The sequence below is a fragment of the Castanea sativa genome, chromosome 12 (genome assembly GCF_040712315.1).
Source record: "Castanea sativa cultivar Marrone di Chiusa Pesio chromosome 12, ASM4071231v1".
Lineage (NCBI taxonomy): Eukaryota > Viridiplantae > Streptophyta > Magnoliopsida > Fagales > Fagaceae > Castanea > Castanea sativa.
The window spans coordinates 18,499,390-18,513,943 of record NC_134024.1 but is presented as its reverse complement, the minus strand read 5'-3'; the positions used below and the strand labels follow the sequence as shown (position 1 = coordinate 18,513,943).

The following is a 14,554-nucleotide window of genomic DNA, read 5'->3' as shown; positions in this document are numbered from 1 at the left end:
GTAAATATATGAGATTATAGCTGCTACTGGAGTGGTTTTTTGTGTTATGTCATGAGTTATGTTGCTTTCTAAGAAGGGAGATTTTGTATGAGAAATAAAGAATGAGATAGAGATGTGTTTTTGGGCAGCAAAATGATAAAGTTTCAGAATATTAAAGTGTGGGAGAGATGGGTAGTAGTGTGTGTGATAGGTGTTATCTTAGAAGAGGAGTTTTGTAAGAGAGATGAGGAAAGATATGGAGATGTTTAGAGATATGGCAGCAAAAGTGAAAGAAGTTTCAGAATATTTGAGAGAGGGATGGATGGTGTCCCAGGGTGTGTGGCTTGGTCCTCTTTATATAGAGCCAAGCATGTAACTAGATTAGAACTAGCTGAAGGGAAATTTAGCAAATAAAGAAAAATCTTTGACAAAGTAAGTGGTTTTTTGGTTTTTAGCCAAAAGAAGAAAGTGTGACACTTTAATGTTGTTGCCACAGCTGGATGATGTCATCTGAATGAAATCTTTAGCATTAAATTCATAGTTTGGATAAAGATGGTAAGATAATCTTTATGGGATCCTTCTATTTCTGGTATTACAGCTGGAGCTACTGCAGAATGTGTTGGAGCTGTTGTAGCATCTGCAGAAGCTGTTTCTGCAAAAGTTGTTTCAGTTTCCATTGGAGCTGTTGCAGCTTTTGCCGGAGCTATTGTTGGTATTTTTGGCTAAGTTCTCTCTTTTGGAAAAATTATATGTTTAGTCCATATATAATTTTGGTAAGTAATAGGTTAGTTGGTTGATATTTGATGAAGTTTTAGAGATGTAATTATAATCTTTTTGTGTTTTAACCAAATCTTGGAGAGTAAGGAGAGCATTTAATGCTAGATATGAGATATAAATATATATTTAGCCATGTGCTTGGCATTGATTTAGATGATAATAATATAATTTGTATGAAATACTATAATTATATTTTTAAACTTATATTATATGATGGACATTAATTTTTTATGTAAAGAGCAAGGGGAGTTTTATCATTTTGAGTGTTATGTGATATGAGAGGCTTACCAAATGTTACCTATTTGCATACTGACCCGTCAAAGTTTAGGGAATTGGGGAAGACATGCCAAGCAACATGCTTTCCTTTATCAACTTTGAACCACTGGAGCTTTAGTGAACATACTTCTTGGCCCTCCAAACCATGACTCCCAAAATTCCCCCAATGAAACTCATGAGCTTGGATCATGAGCCAAAAATGAGATGATGAGCTATGAGCTTGAACCATGGGCTTTAATGCCTTTTTGTGTAAATATGGGCTCTTTTGGGCTTTAAAAGAGGTTTTTCCCAAAATCCATGATAATGTTGATGTAGTACAGGTTGCCAATGAAATGAAGCCATGTGGTGTGAAAAATTTGTCCTCAACACAAGGATTTCTTGAGCAAAGTGCTTGTGTTTACTAAATGCATGGGTGTCCCTTTTTAAGCTATGTAGGGAAAACATGAATGATGTGTTTGGCTTTTTGAACTCATTGAGTGGGTTGGGAGAGGATCCTACCCTTTTTGAGACATGGCGCCTTGGTATAAGCGGATGATTCTGTCATCAATGATTGACCAAATGTTCAATGTGCCATAACCAACCGATCCTCAGTGATCAATGAGGTCTTTCATTAGGTTGTAACATAGCCTTGGGGTTAATTGGATGCTTGAAATGAAGGATATCAAGCTCAAAACTTTCACATGTGGGTGATTATTTGGCATAAGCTCTAAAGACTAAGTAGTCGCTCTCAATCAGGAAGGACTTTCTTAGGACCATAATGTAAGGACATGGGTTTCTTAGGTTCACGGGAGGATATTTTGGCTGTGAAATTCTTTGAAGGGATTCCTAAAGTCAAGGATTACACTTCATCAAAAGCATTTTGGTTGCCTCTCATGCTCGGCTATATCCTCAGTTTGAGTCCAAATTTTGAATTTTGCCCATTTCATTTTTGGGGCTTCCATTTTATTTTCTTTAGCCCATGTTTCTTGATTATTTCGGGCTGAATTTTTCTTTTGCCCTTTCTTCACTTGCGGCTTTATTTGACTTGATTGCCCATGACTTTTGTCATTCGATTTGGGCTCTTTTTTCTTTTCTTTTTTTTTTCAATTAGGGACTCATTTGATGGACTCAAATATTAGAAGTCACCTAGCATGAGGTCCTTGTAACCATCTAACCTGCCCCAGTCTGAGGGGTAATCCTTGACTGAGTTAAACATGAAAAGAATTCAACAAGCTTAACTAGGCTAGCAAGGAAATTTCTCTGTAAGTGGGGCAGTAGTGAAATGAATTCCTTTCTCTGTCATCTTGAACGCTTACTTCTTTAGCCTTAGGAGCTTATGTGCCAAATTATAAATTCGGGTGATTTTTGAAAAAAAATTTCTTTCTAGCTCAAAAGGGCTATCAAGTGATATAACTGTTTGGATAGCTAAAACAAATGCCTCCATCATTTCAAATCTAACCAGTTGGTCAATGAAACTTGAACATATGGTCATTCACTGATTCAGGGTCCACACCAATCTTGGGTAAGACCTCCCTAGGGGGGGTTGATTGTTAAGAATTGAATGTGTAGTTTTCAAAAGTGGGTAATGTTTTAGGAATGTGGAGTTGTTGAGATGGGATATCATGAGGTGAGTGTTTGGGGATCACATGCCCCTTATCCTTGGTAAGGGACAGCCACTTCACTTAAACAACTCTTTTCCCACATAAGGGGTTTTGGCATTGACTTGCTGCTCTTAGAAGATGCATGCGCTTTAAAACACAAATTTTCATATGTTTTGATTTGAACATTTATGCTTTGATCTCATTTTGAAAAATCTATGTTTTTTTATTTTTTAAAATGTGTACAAGATTGTAACAAACCTAAGCCAACTGAAATGAGAGAAGATTTTGTTGAGCAGTGTTTGGGATGTAGTGACAAGGCCAAATCTGGGTTCCAGTGTTTTGGATGGATGGCATTCCCAATATCCAAAAGCTTTCACAAAGATCCACTTACAAGATGGAGGTCTTCCCCTTGTAAAGAAGCCTTAGGTGATTGATTCCACGCTTGGCATACTTCTTAGGATGAAGATTTTCTGATCTGTGGTGAAGATTCTTGTGAGGCACAAGTAACAAACTTCATTTTCCATGTCAATTGTTGAACTGACCTATCAAGGTAAACATGCCACATTAGGGATCTATGAAAGGCAACATGAGAATGACAAGAAGGGATGTTAATGCAATTTCTTGAAATTTTGATGGGGCATTGTCGCCCAAATGTTGAGCAGGTGAATGGTTCTATCACAAATGCTCAAATGTTTGGTCGTCACTATTCATTGAAGAACGCAATGTGAATGATGTCTCTTTGGCTTGATTAAAGCATGTCCCTGAAAAGAAAATTGATTGAAGGGAGTTAGTGACATGTCCGGGCTGTGACAAACCCAATAAAATTGGAAGCATTTTGGCTCTCATTCAACCAAATTTAATCCTTTTACTCTTCCTCTGTGGTTCTCATGTGGGCACCCATTACGAGCAAGTTCTGTCATTGTATTGCCGAAGTAGCCGGAGATGATTTCTTATGAATTTGAGATTTTTCAAGTGAATCACCATGATGGGGGTGGTCCTAATACTATTTGAATGTTCCTGAGAAGGAAATGGTCCAAGTTAAATGAAGGCTTTGCTCATGGCAAGATTCGATAAAATTAGAGATAGTTCATAATTCTCCCTGAATGTAGGCTTGGTTCACCTTTTTCTATTGTCAATGCGAAAGTCAGGCTTCCAAGGAATGCTTCGAGCAAGTTACAAGATCTTCTGATGGCCTTGCAAAAAAATTGCAACTTTGGCCCTTGCTAAAGTTCAAGATGCTATTGAGGTTATTGAAAAAGAAGTCCATTCGGAGGGGAGAGATCTTGTGAAAAAAGCTGCCCTAATGTGGCGTTTTCCATGGTCTCTTGATCACTTTCAAAACTTGGTGAGATTTTCAACTGAAGGGTGTGAAGATTCACATATTAAGAAACCAAAAGACATCTCAGGATACTTGGAGAAAGAGAGGACTTCATTTAGAAAGACTCGGAAGTGAAAGAAAGTTTTTTTTTCCTCTTTCTGAAGAAGATTCGAAGGAATATTTGTTTGGGGGAAACCAGAAGGAACCGCTCAGTCTACCTAAAGGTGAGTGAAGATTTTATCTGGGATATTTGAAGGAAACACTTAGACTACTAGAAGGCAAAAGAAGTCTTCTTTTTTTCAAAGAAACTTCCCTAATCTACTCAAAGGAGAAAGGAGATTTTGTCTTAAGGGATACCCAAGGGAAACACCCAGATTACCCATGTTAAGACATATGTGAATAATGTTAAGAACTTATATCATTTAGAATTGACTAATCCTTTGACAAAACACCTTTTACTTGTAATTGGGTAGATCTAGGATGTGTTTAATACTTTAAGGAACAAGAGTTCAAGTCCAAGTATTGAAACCATACAAATCTGTTCAAGAAACAAGTGCAGAAGTGCTGTATTTTAAACTCAACAGCTAGCTCGACAGATTGCATCTATTGAGGTTTAAAAGGCAGTCTTAGCCCGATGCTCAACAGCAGCTCGATAGATAACCTATCTATCGAGAATTATGAAATCAGTTTTTTAGATCCGATTTCACACATATCCGCTTGTATGTGTTTAGGCTTTCTTTTCTCACAACCCTAAACATATATAAGGATTATTTTAAGGGCCGTCTCAGTTGATGAAACTTGATGCAAAGGTTTTGTTCAAGCAAATTATGACTAGAGACAGAATTTGCCCTAGTTTGTTTTTGTACGCCGTAGGGTTTTGTAACCAAGGAGTTTCGTGATCTTCATTGTGTTGATGAACTGAACAACTTTGTAGCCAACATCCTTCTCAAGTTGTTAGTTAGTCATGTATTGGGAGTCGTGCATTGAAAAGGAGAGATTGTCACTACAGAAGAAGTCCAATTGTGTATTGAGGTAAGGGTTCAACTGTAGGTTGGTATAAGGTACTGGGATTCCTTTACTTGTAATTATTTGTTGTGATAATAGTGGATTCTTAGGAGTGGTGACCTTAAATTCAACTGGTGAGATTTTTGCCTTGGAGGTTTTCCCCATTCGTAAACAAATCACTGTGTCAACTTTATTTTCCGTTGCATTTAACTTAGTTGGTGATTTGTTTGTGCTACCACGTGTATTGCATGTTAATTAAATTAATTAATTAACTTGGCTAATTAATTGGTTAATTTATCACAATGGGTCAATGCATTCTTGGTCTATCAAGTGGTATTAGAGTGGGCACACTCTGATTAGGGTTAATATTTGTTGTGTGATCCATTGATCCCTATTGTCATGGATAGAGGACAATCATTAATTATACCTCCTTTATTTGATGACACTAATTATGCATACTAGAAAATACGCATGAGAGATAGGCTGGACCAAGCCAAAGGAAGCGCCAGCTGATAGGGATGATTCTAAGATCAAAGATTCTAAGATCAAAGATTCTAAGATCAAAGCGGCAAACTTCAACAGCAGGTCATTGAATGCTTTATTCAGTGCGGTCACTAATGAGGAGTTTAAGAAGATATCCTCCACTAAAATTGTGAAGGAAGCATCGACCATCCTCTAGACAACCTATGAAGGAACTAAGGCTGTCATGGATTCAAAGCTTCAAAGGCTTGCCACAAGCTTTAAAGAAATTAAGATGAAGGAGGATGAGTCGTTCGATGAGTTCTATGCCAAGCTCAAGGACATAGTGAACTCTGCATTCAACCTTGGGGAAACCATTTCCGAACCCAAGATTGTTAGAAATGTGCTCAGGTCTCTACCTGAGAGATTTCATGCCAAGATTACCGCCATTGAGGAATCAAAGGAAATTGACAAAATTCCTTTGACAGAGCTGGTTGGCAATCTACAAACCTATGAGTTGGGTTTGACAAGGATTGGGAAATTGAGTAAGGGAAAGAACATGGCACTGAAGGTCAAGAGCAGTGACACAGATGAGTCTTCAGACGATGAAGATTCTAAAATGAAATTCTACATCACGAGGCACTTCAAAAAGTTCATAAAAAATGCCAATGGTAAAGGATTTGACAAGAACCAAAAACAATCTAGTTCTTCACAATTCAAGAGCCAAGATAAAGGGAAGAAGGATGCTAGGGATGACGGTCAGTACATCATTCCCTCAGGACCTAAGTGTTTTAGATGTCAAGGCTTTGGATACATGAAACAAGAGTGCCCAACGTATCTCAAGACCATTAGAAAAAGCAAGGCACTTGCTGCTACTTTGAGCAACATCGAACCTGAGAATGATTCGGATAATAAGGATGATGGAATCCTGAATGCCTTCATTGCCACTGTGAATCTTACTGAGGCGATTGTTAAAGAAGTGGATGAAGAAGAGGACTTGGTGGAGTTTAAGTTTGAGAAGATGGATGAACAAGATGACACTACAGCTTATGCAAAATTGTACAAGGTCTCCGAAAAGCATGAGAAATTGTATAGGTTGGCCACCAAGAAGTTTGAAGCGGAGCTGTTTCAAGTTAGAGCTCAGTTGGAGAGGACTTCAAGTGCAAAGCTTGATGAAATTCTTAGCTTCCAGAAATCTGCTTCTGATCGAACCGATTTAGGGTATGATTTCTCTTCTTTTATTATTGCTTCTTCTAGTATTACTATGTTTGTCTCTCTTACAAATAATGTTGAGTCTAAAAACAATGATGTCAAAACTATTTTAGCTAGTGAGAACATAGACAAGGGTAAATCTATCTTAGGAGCACCCCCTAAGCTTGATGAGAAAGAGACTAAAATCCCTAGGGCTAAGAAGGGCAATAATCAAAAGTCTAAGCAGAAGAAGCAGCATCTCTGTCATCACTGTGGAGTAACTGGACATACTCGACCTAATTGCTATAAGTGGCTAGCCATTCAATAGAGCAACAACATGATCTCATCAGGAAACTAGAATCAATTTTCATCCTCTTTTGCTCCTTTTGGAGATCTTCTTAAAGCCCTCATGTTCCTTTTGAACTTGAATGGTTTCAATTCTTCCCCCTTACTGTCGGATCAAGGGTTCGCTAAACAGAAAGGTTCTTCCAAGGGTAACCCTAATTGTTGTCCTAGCTAAGTTACTACTGACACCAAAATACACACAAACTCCCTGTGGATTAACAGCTTCATAGACATATGCACATTGCTTCTTCCTTTTGTTTCTGAATCCAGCAACCTTTATGATAAGTTGCCATGGACCTGCTGCAAATTAGGGCTCAACAATTGGTCTTGGGACCCAGCTGGGGGATGATTGTTCAGAGAATGAGTTCTTGTACCTACAAGACAGAGATTGAGCTATTAGAATTACTTGTAACGGGTTAGGAGAAATCCCTGCATGTACCACTTTGTTCCTATGATTCCAAATGGTCCAAAGAACAGTGAACTGTTTTTGTAGGTACTCCATTGAGATTGGATCTTTTAGATTATGCTTGCTAAGAATGAGCCTCAACCACTGCTGTATAGAGGTATTATGGAAGTCTAAAGCATGTATGGCAAGGGTGGAACCATGCCAACAGGCTCTAGTAATGAACAAAGGAGAAGAAGGTGTGTGGAAGTTTCATCCTCTTCATCATAAAGGAGGCAGGTAGGAGCAACTGGAATACCTCTGTGGCTTAAGCTAAAAAAGTTAGGTAAACTGTCATGCAGCAACTTCCAAACAAAATTGTTTATTTTAAGAGGTACTTGCACTTTCCAAACCTTAGTCCAAACTACCTGGTTCAGCTGAGGAGGCCTAGGTCTGTTCAAAGTCCCATTATTGAGGAGCTCATAGGCAATCCTTACCTGATAATCCCCATTATTAGAATGTTTCCATACTAACTTATCTTGGACAGAGTTTGTTTTGGGGATGGGAATTTGAAGAATAACTCTGGCTTGTGGGGGGGGGGGGGGTAAAGGGCTCTGACCAACTCAGGTTTCCAAGAGGAAGTATTGTGGTCAATGAGATCTCCAACCGTGCCGGTTGGCAACCTAGGGTCTTGAAGATTGAGGGATGAGCATTAGAACCATCTTTTGTGATGAAGAAGGATATTAAAGACATTCCCAATTCACAATCTTCCTTTCCTTAAAACTGGATTGTCTTGGTGTATGATATTCTTATAGAACCAAGAGTGGTGAGGTTTGGGGCAACAATCCTGAATGGTGCAGCTAGGAAAATATTTGGTTTTATATGTTTTTGCTAGTAGGGATTGAGGGTTGTAATTTATTTTCCAGAATTGCTTAGATAACATAGCTTGATTTATGGATTTTAACTTTTTCAATGCAAGACCTCCTAACCTCTTGGGTTGACAAATTTTGTCCCAACTTAGCTGGTGCAATTTTCTCTCCCTCTATTCATGCCCCCACCAAAAGGACCTGATAAGATAATCCATTTTATTACATATGGTATCAGGAGCCTTGAAGCACGAAAAGGTGTAAAGGGGCAGGGATTGGAGTATAGATAATATAAGGGTAGTTTTGCCAACTTGGGATAGCAATTTGGCCTTCCATCCTTGGAGTTTGGCTTGGAGTTTGTCAACCAGAAATTGAAAATCAGCACATCTATTACCTTTGAGCTTGAAGTTTATCCCAAGGTACTTGGTTAGGTTTTGAACCAAGTTAACATGAAAGGTTTGGGCTAGGGCTTCCTAGTCAGCAGTAGGCATGTTAGAAGAACAAAACAAATCAGATTTGGCAAGGTTTATTTTTTGTCTATAAATAGAGCAATACCAATCCAGAATAAGTCGTATGTTCCCAATAGTTTTGTTATCCTTTTTGAAGAAGAGAAGTAAATCATTAGCAAAAAAAAGATGGGTAAAGGAGAGATCATTTCTACCTACCCTCACACCCTGAATTTGTTTTAGGTTTTCTGCCTGAGATAATGCAATGGAAAGGATGTTAGCACAAAAAAGGAAGAGATAGGATGATAAAGGGACCATTTTTCTTAACCCTTGGGAGGATTTGAAAGAGGATGTCAGGTTCCCATTCACAAGGAGAGTGTAGCTTACAGAAGAGACACATTCCATGATCCATTTAATCCACTTGTCCTCAAACTTCATAGCTGTTAAAACAGCCTTAAGGAAAGTCCAGTCCACCCTGTCATAAGCCTTACTCATGTCAATCTTAAGCACTCCAAAGCTAGTTTTCCTCCCTTTTTTTCTTTCTTAGGGCATCAATGATCTCATGGACTATAAGAATGTTATCAGTGATGTTCCTTCCTTGTGACTTATATAAACATATATCTCTGGAAGACATGATGGGGGAGAGTATAATGTAATGTGCATATCCTGATATGCATTAGGCAATTGCTTGAATTCATGTTTTACGAGTACTATATATCATGCATATGCAATACACATTATTCTAGTTTTCATCTTTTGCCGGCTCTTTGCTACTTGTGCAAAATCACTAGAACGTGATGATAATAGAGGGTGGTATATGTAATGTATATCATGTACATGTTATATATGGTTAGTAATAGAATCTTTGTGTTTGCCATATACGGGGATAACTTTAGATTTAATCTTCATTCAACAGAAATAATATCTGCATTTTCTACATCTAACATTAAAAATGATATATGAATAGGAAAAAAAGGACCTTATATTCCAGACATATATGATATATCACATGCTTTCCTTCCAATGTATAAAATACTAAAATAAAAAAATTAGAGCCTTTGCTACTATTCGAAAGAGATTGAAATTAATATGTACTCTCAACCCAAATTTGTCTTTTCCCACCAAAATTGACCGTATTAGGACCAAATAGACCAAATGGACCGAATGTACAAAAAAGACCAAATTGAACCAAATAGACCAAAGTTGACCTTATTGGACCGACGGGGACCGAATATAGCAAATCGACTAAAATGAATGAATTAGACTGAGATAGACCAAATTAGACCGAAATACTATGTTTCAGTTTTTATGGCTAGATTGCTTTTACTCTTACTTAATCAAAGTGCGGAATAAGAGTAAATGTGCGCAATAAACCAATAACTACTCTAGTGCATAAACATGAACAACAAACAATAAAAGTAAAGCACAAGAGTAAGGGAAGAAAGATGTAAATACAAGATAACACCAAGACATGTTATCGAAAAGGAAACCGAAGAACTCGGCGAAAAACCTCTCTGTGACCCTCCAAGTCAAAATCGATCCACTAGAGAATAAAGTTGGAGTACACGAATAACAAAAGACCCTCCAAGCCTAGTCTACCCAATATACTTTAGCCCTCCAAGCTCTTGCTACCAACGGACTTCTCGGAGTCATGTCTTCTTTAACTTTTCAGATCCCGCAATATGTCCAATTGCATCCGCCAAGCCTCACCAGCTTCTTTTGGCAAATCTCCAAAGCTTCCCAAGCTCCAAAACACTCTCTACACTCAGATTGGGTGTGGGTTGTGTTTGGGTAAAAATCTCTTCTCAAGGTATGTTAATAGGAGAGGGAGGAGAAGAGACTAGAATGATTTCTCACTAAGGATAAGTAACTCTCTCTCTAGAAGATGGGTGTGTGTGTTGTAGAAAACCTATCTAGGGTTTTTCTCTCTGCATGACCTCCTCATACTCTTGTGAGTAATGAGGGTATATATAGTATGGGTGAGGGTAAAAAAGTCACACTTAAAAATCTTCCAAGCAGAATGTTTCGCGGGTATTTCGTGGGTTAGCTCTTCTCGCAAAATACTCGTGAAACTGACAGCCTGACACGACTCTTCAGCTTCCAGCATGTGCTTCTCACATGGCTCTTTCGTGGGTTAGCTTCTAGAGAGACACTTGCAAAATCCACTTGTTCATCCAATACATGTTCGATTTTTCACCAACTTAATACTAAACCCAATACAATAAGATCCCACAAAATACAAGGAAATAAATTAATGCAATTACAATACTTTTTGTCATGGAATAAAGCCAACATAAAATATAATTATAAATCACAACTTTACAATTACGGCCACCAAACTATTTTACAACATTTTTATAAAATGTTGATGTGACCAACTTTTTATTAGTTTTCATCTAGACCCACTATTAACATCACTTTTTCATTTTACCAATAACCACTCACCATATCAGCAATTTGTAAAAGTTTTTGTAAAAAAGTTTGTTTCTCTAGCATTACTCTTAAGAGTTATAATATCATTAGCATATGCATTCCACCTTGTTATTTAACTAGGTTAGTCATATATGTGAAATTATAATAACAAGTCTAAGACATCCAAAGTATTATCATTAACTAAATTGGCACATTTTCATGCACAAAATGCTTAGGATATTGTAGGAAAGGGTTTGAATTGCGTGATTAGCAATGATTGTAACTATCTCAAAAAAAAAAAAAAAAATCATTAGCTACAAGAAATGTTCCTAATAGTTGTAAAAGCACACATGCTTTTTTAATTGTGTTAATTTGCAGGTGACATGACTAAGGTGTGGTGGATTTATCTTTGCCCTATTCCCCAACCATCTGCATGAGTGATGCTCCAAGCATAGTTCAATTCATGAAAGCCATGGGTGAGAGGGCACGAGGAGTATATAAACCTTCAATCCCATCTGTGTGGCAAAGGGAACTTCTCAACACTAGGAACCCACCACAACTGACATGGACACATCACGAATTTGATGAATTAGTTAAGCCCCAAAGCTTGATGATCAACTCTCTTCATGAACTAGCCTGTTGCTCTTTCTTCTTTGGATCAACCTAAGTATCTGCTATTTGTAAAAACATGCCTCACCACTTGGGTAAATATTCCACATTTGAGGTATTAACTGCGTTCTTGTGGCGATGTCATACCATAGCACTTTCACCAGACCCAGAAGACCAAGTACGCATTGGAACTAGTTCGAAAGGCAAAAGCTAATATCACTGATGAGTACATTCGATCATTATAGATCCGGTGGTGAGTAAAGGCCGACCTTGTACCACCATTGTGCAATCCTTCGTTGTGTCAAACACGGAACGTGTGGGGTTTGGAGACGTAGATTATGGGTGGGGAAAGGCAATCTATGGTGGAGTAGCCAACGTTTTTGAAAGCCTGAGTACTAGTGCTACTTCATTTTACATTGAAGCGATGAATAGTAAAGGAGAGGATGGGATTATGGTGCCAATGTGCTTACCAACCCTAGCAATGGAATAATTTGTGCAGGAGCTGAATAGTATTTTACAAGACCAATCAGATGGCGATCCGATGTCCAAATTTATAATTTATTCCATGTGACTTATATATATATATATATATACATAGTTGTCAAATCATGAATCGTATCGTGAATCGATTTTTAATTTTTATGTATCGTGCATCATATCGAATCGTGTATCATAAGATACATAAACATTTAATAAAATTATAAAATAATTATAGATCTACATATATAAAAGATATACTCATTATAAATTCGAAATATATTCAATTAAATACCAATTTAATCATTACTTATACAATAAAATTTAACAAAGCTAACTAAATAAATAAAATTTACTTATGTTTATAACATGCACATTCAAATTGATTAAACTCAGAAGTGAAAATACATAATATATGAACCAAAATATAATATCTTTCCATCATCTTATCTAATCAACTCCATCTAAGTCAGTGTTATTAGCATGTTCAGCATCTTGCAAAATTATTTTTTCATAGACATTTTCTTCATTATTATCAACATTTACTATTTTTGTTTTGTTTTCTTATTCTAATAATTTTTTTAATATATTTTTTCTTGGTATTCTAGCTTTTTAGACTCATAACAATAATAACAAAATAAAAAATAATTAAAATTTCATTTTATTATTAATAGCATAGAAAATATATTCGCATATATGAAAGTGAGTGTTATGAGTATAGTCTAAATTTTGTAGGAGAAAGAGAAGGGAGGAAAAAAAACTATGGGAATTAGACTCAATTAAGTTTCCCAATAATTTTGTGTTAAAAAAGTCTAACAACTTGTTTAAATCAAATAAAACCACAAATGTTAACAAAAAACCCACTCTAAACCCACATGTCTATGAATCGTACGTACCGTATGATTCACCAATACGATACGATTCATACGATACACACTTATGTATCAGACGATTCACGAGCACTTACGATACGAAACTTTTTGTATACGATACAATACATATCGTACGATATGTATCGCTTATCGTACGATATTGACAATTATGTGTATATATATATATATATATATAGGCAAAAATGAGCTTTTGCCCATTTCACCCAAAAGACGAAGCAAAATACTCATGTTTAGAAAATTGAGTTATAGGCAATCAAACTTAAAAAAAAAATAAAATAAAATAATGGAACTCAAGCTCCATGTGAATTTTTCCAAATAACTCTATTTTCATCAAATCTAAAAATCGAATTTCAAAACAAGGATATTTTGCTAGATAATTTCAGAACAGGGGCATTTTGCTACATCTTTTAGGCGAAAGGGGCAAATGTCCATTTTGGCCTATATATATAAGACTTGATATATATGCATGGACACTAGTTTTATGTTTTTCGAGTACTATCATACATGCAATATATACATGGAGTCCAGTTTTTATCTTTTGCCGGCTCTTTGCTACTTTTGCAAAATCACTGAAACGTGATGATAAAATATGGTGGTAAATGTAATGTATATCATCCGCATGTTATTGTTAGTAATAGGATCTGTTGTGTTTGACATATATAAGGATAATTCAGCAGAAATAATATCTACTTTTTCTAAATAATTTTGACATTAAAGCAAAGTACCTTATATTCCTAACATATTTGTCACATGCTTTCCTTCCAATGTATAAAATGTAAAAAAAAAAAAAAAAAAAAAAAAAATTAGAGCGTTTCCTACTATTTGAAAAGATTGAAATTTATATTGTTTTTAATAAATTCATATTTAGAATAAATGGTTGCTCAATGTCTGGGAAAAGGGTAGGGAAATGAGAGAGAATTAGCTAGAAAGAGAACCTTGTGTAATATTTCCCAGTTTATGTTTTCCAGTCCTATAAAAAGCTTGTTGAATATAATAATATCCTTCAGTTTGTTGTATCTTGTTCTATGTACTATTCCATGCTTTCAGATTATTTTCTATAGTATCCTAGTAATATATGTCATTAATAAGCTTCCATGATCTTCTTACACTCCCATTGTCATCCTGTCCTTGTATTTTACTAGTGTCCTCGTCCTTTACTTGTAGCATCCTTGTTCGTCCTTTATTTTGTTCATCCTTTACATACATAATTGGTATCAGAGCCTGGCCTCATGACCAGTTTCACTCTCCTTTGATTAGTATACTTTGATTATTGTCCTGATTAGTATGTTCTGTGATTTACAGTTGCCACAATAAGTGGATCCCCTGTATTTATCACATCAGAACACTGGATTTGATAATCAAGTAGAACACTAAGGGGTTGTTCTCAAAGTATCAAAGAACCTATTTTTCCTGAGTTATCTTATGGACGTGAGCCTAGATGTGGCGTTTTAGTCCTGTCAGACCTTAGGAAAACAGTTCTTCTTTTTAGAAACTATCATGGCTAGTTCATCCTCAGCAGTTATAGATACCATTACAACT

The 14,554-nt window shown here is 36.5% G+C and overlaps 1 pseudogene; it reads left to right on the top strand.

Annotated features, from left to right (window-relative positions):
- Window positions 1–235: 235 nt before the first annotated feature.
- On the top strand, window positions 236–12,216 carry LOC142620293 (benzyl alcohol O-benzoyltransferase-like; annotated as a pseudogene).
- The last annotated feature ends 2,338 nt before the right edge of the window (window positions 12,217–14,554 follow it).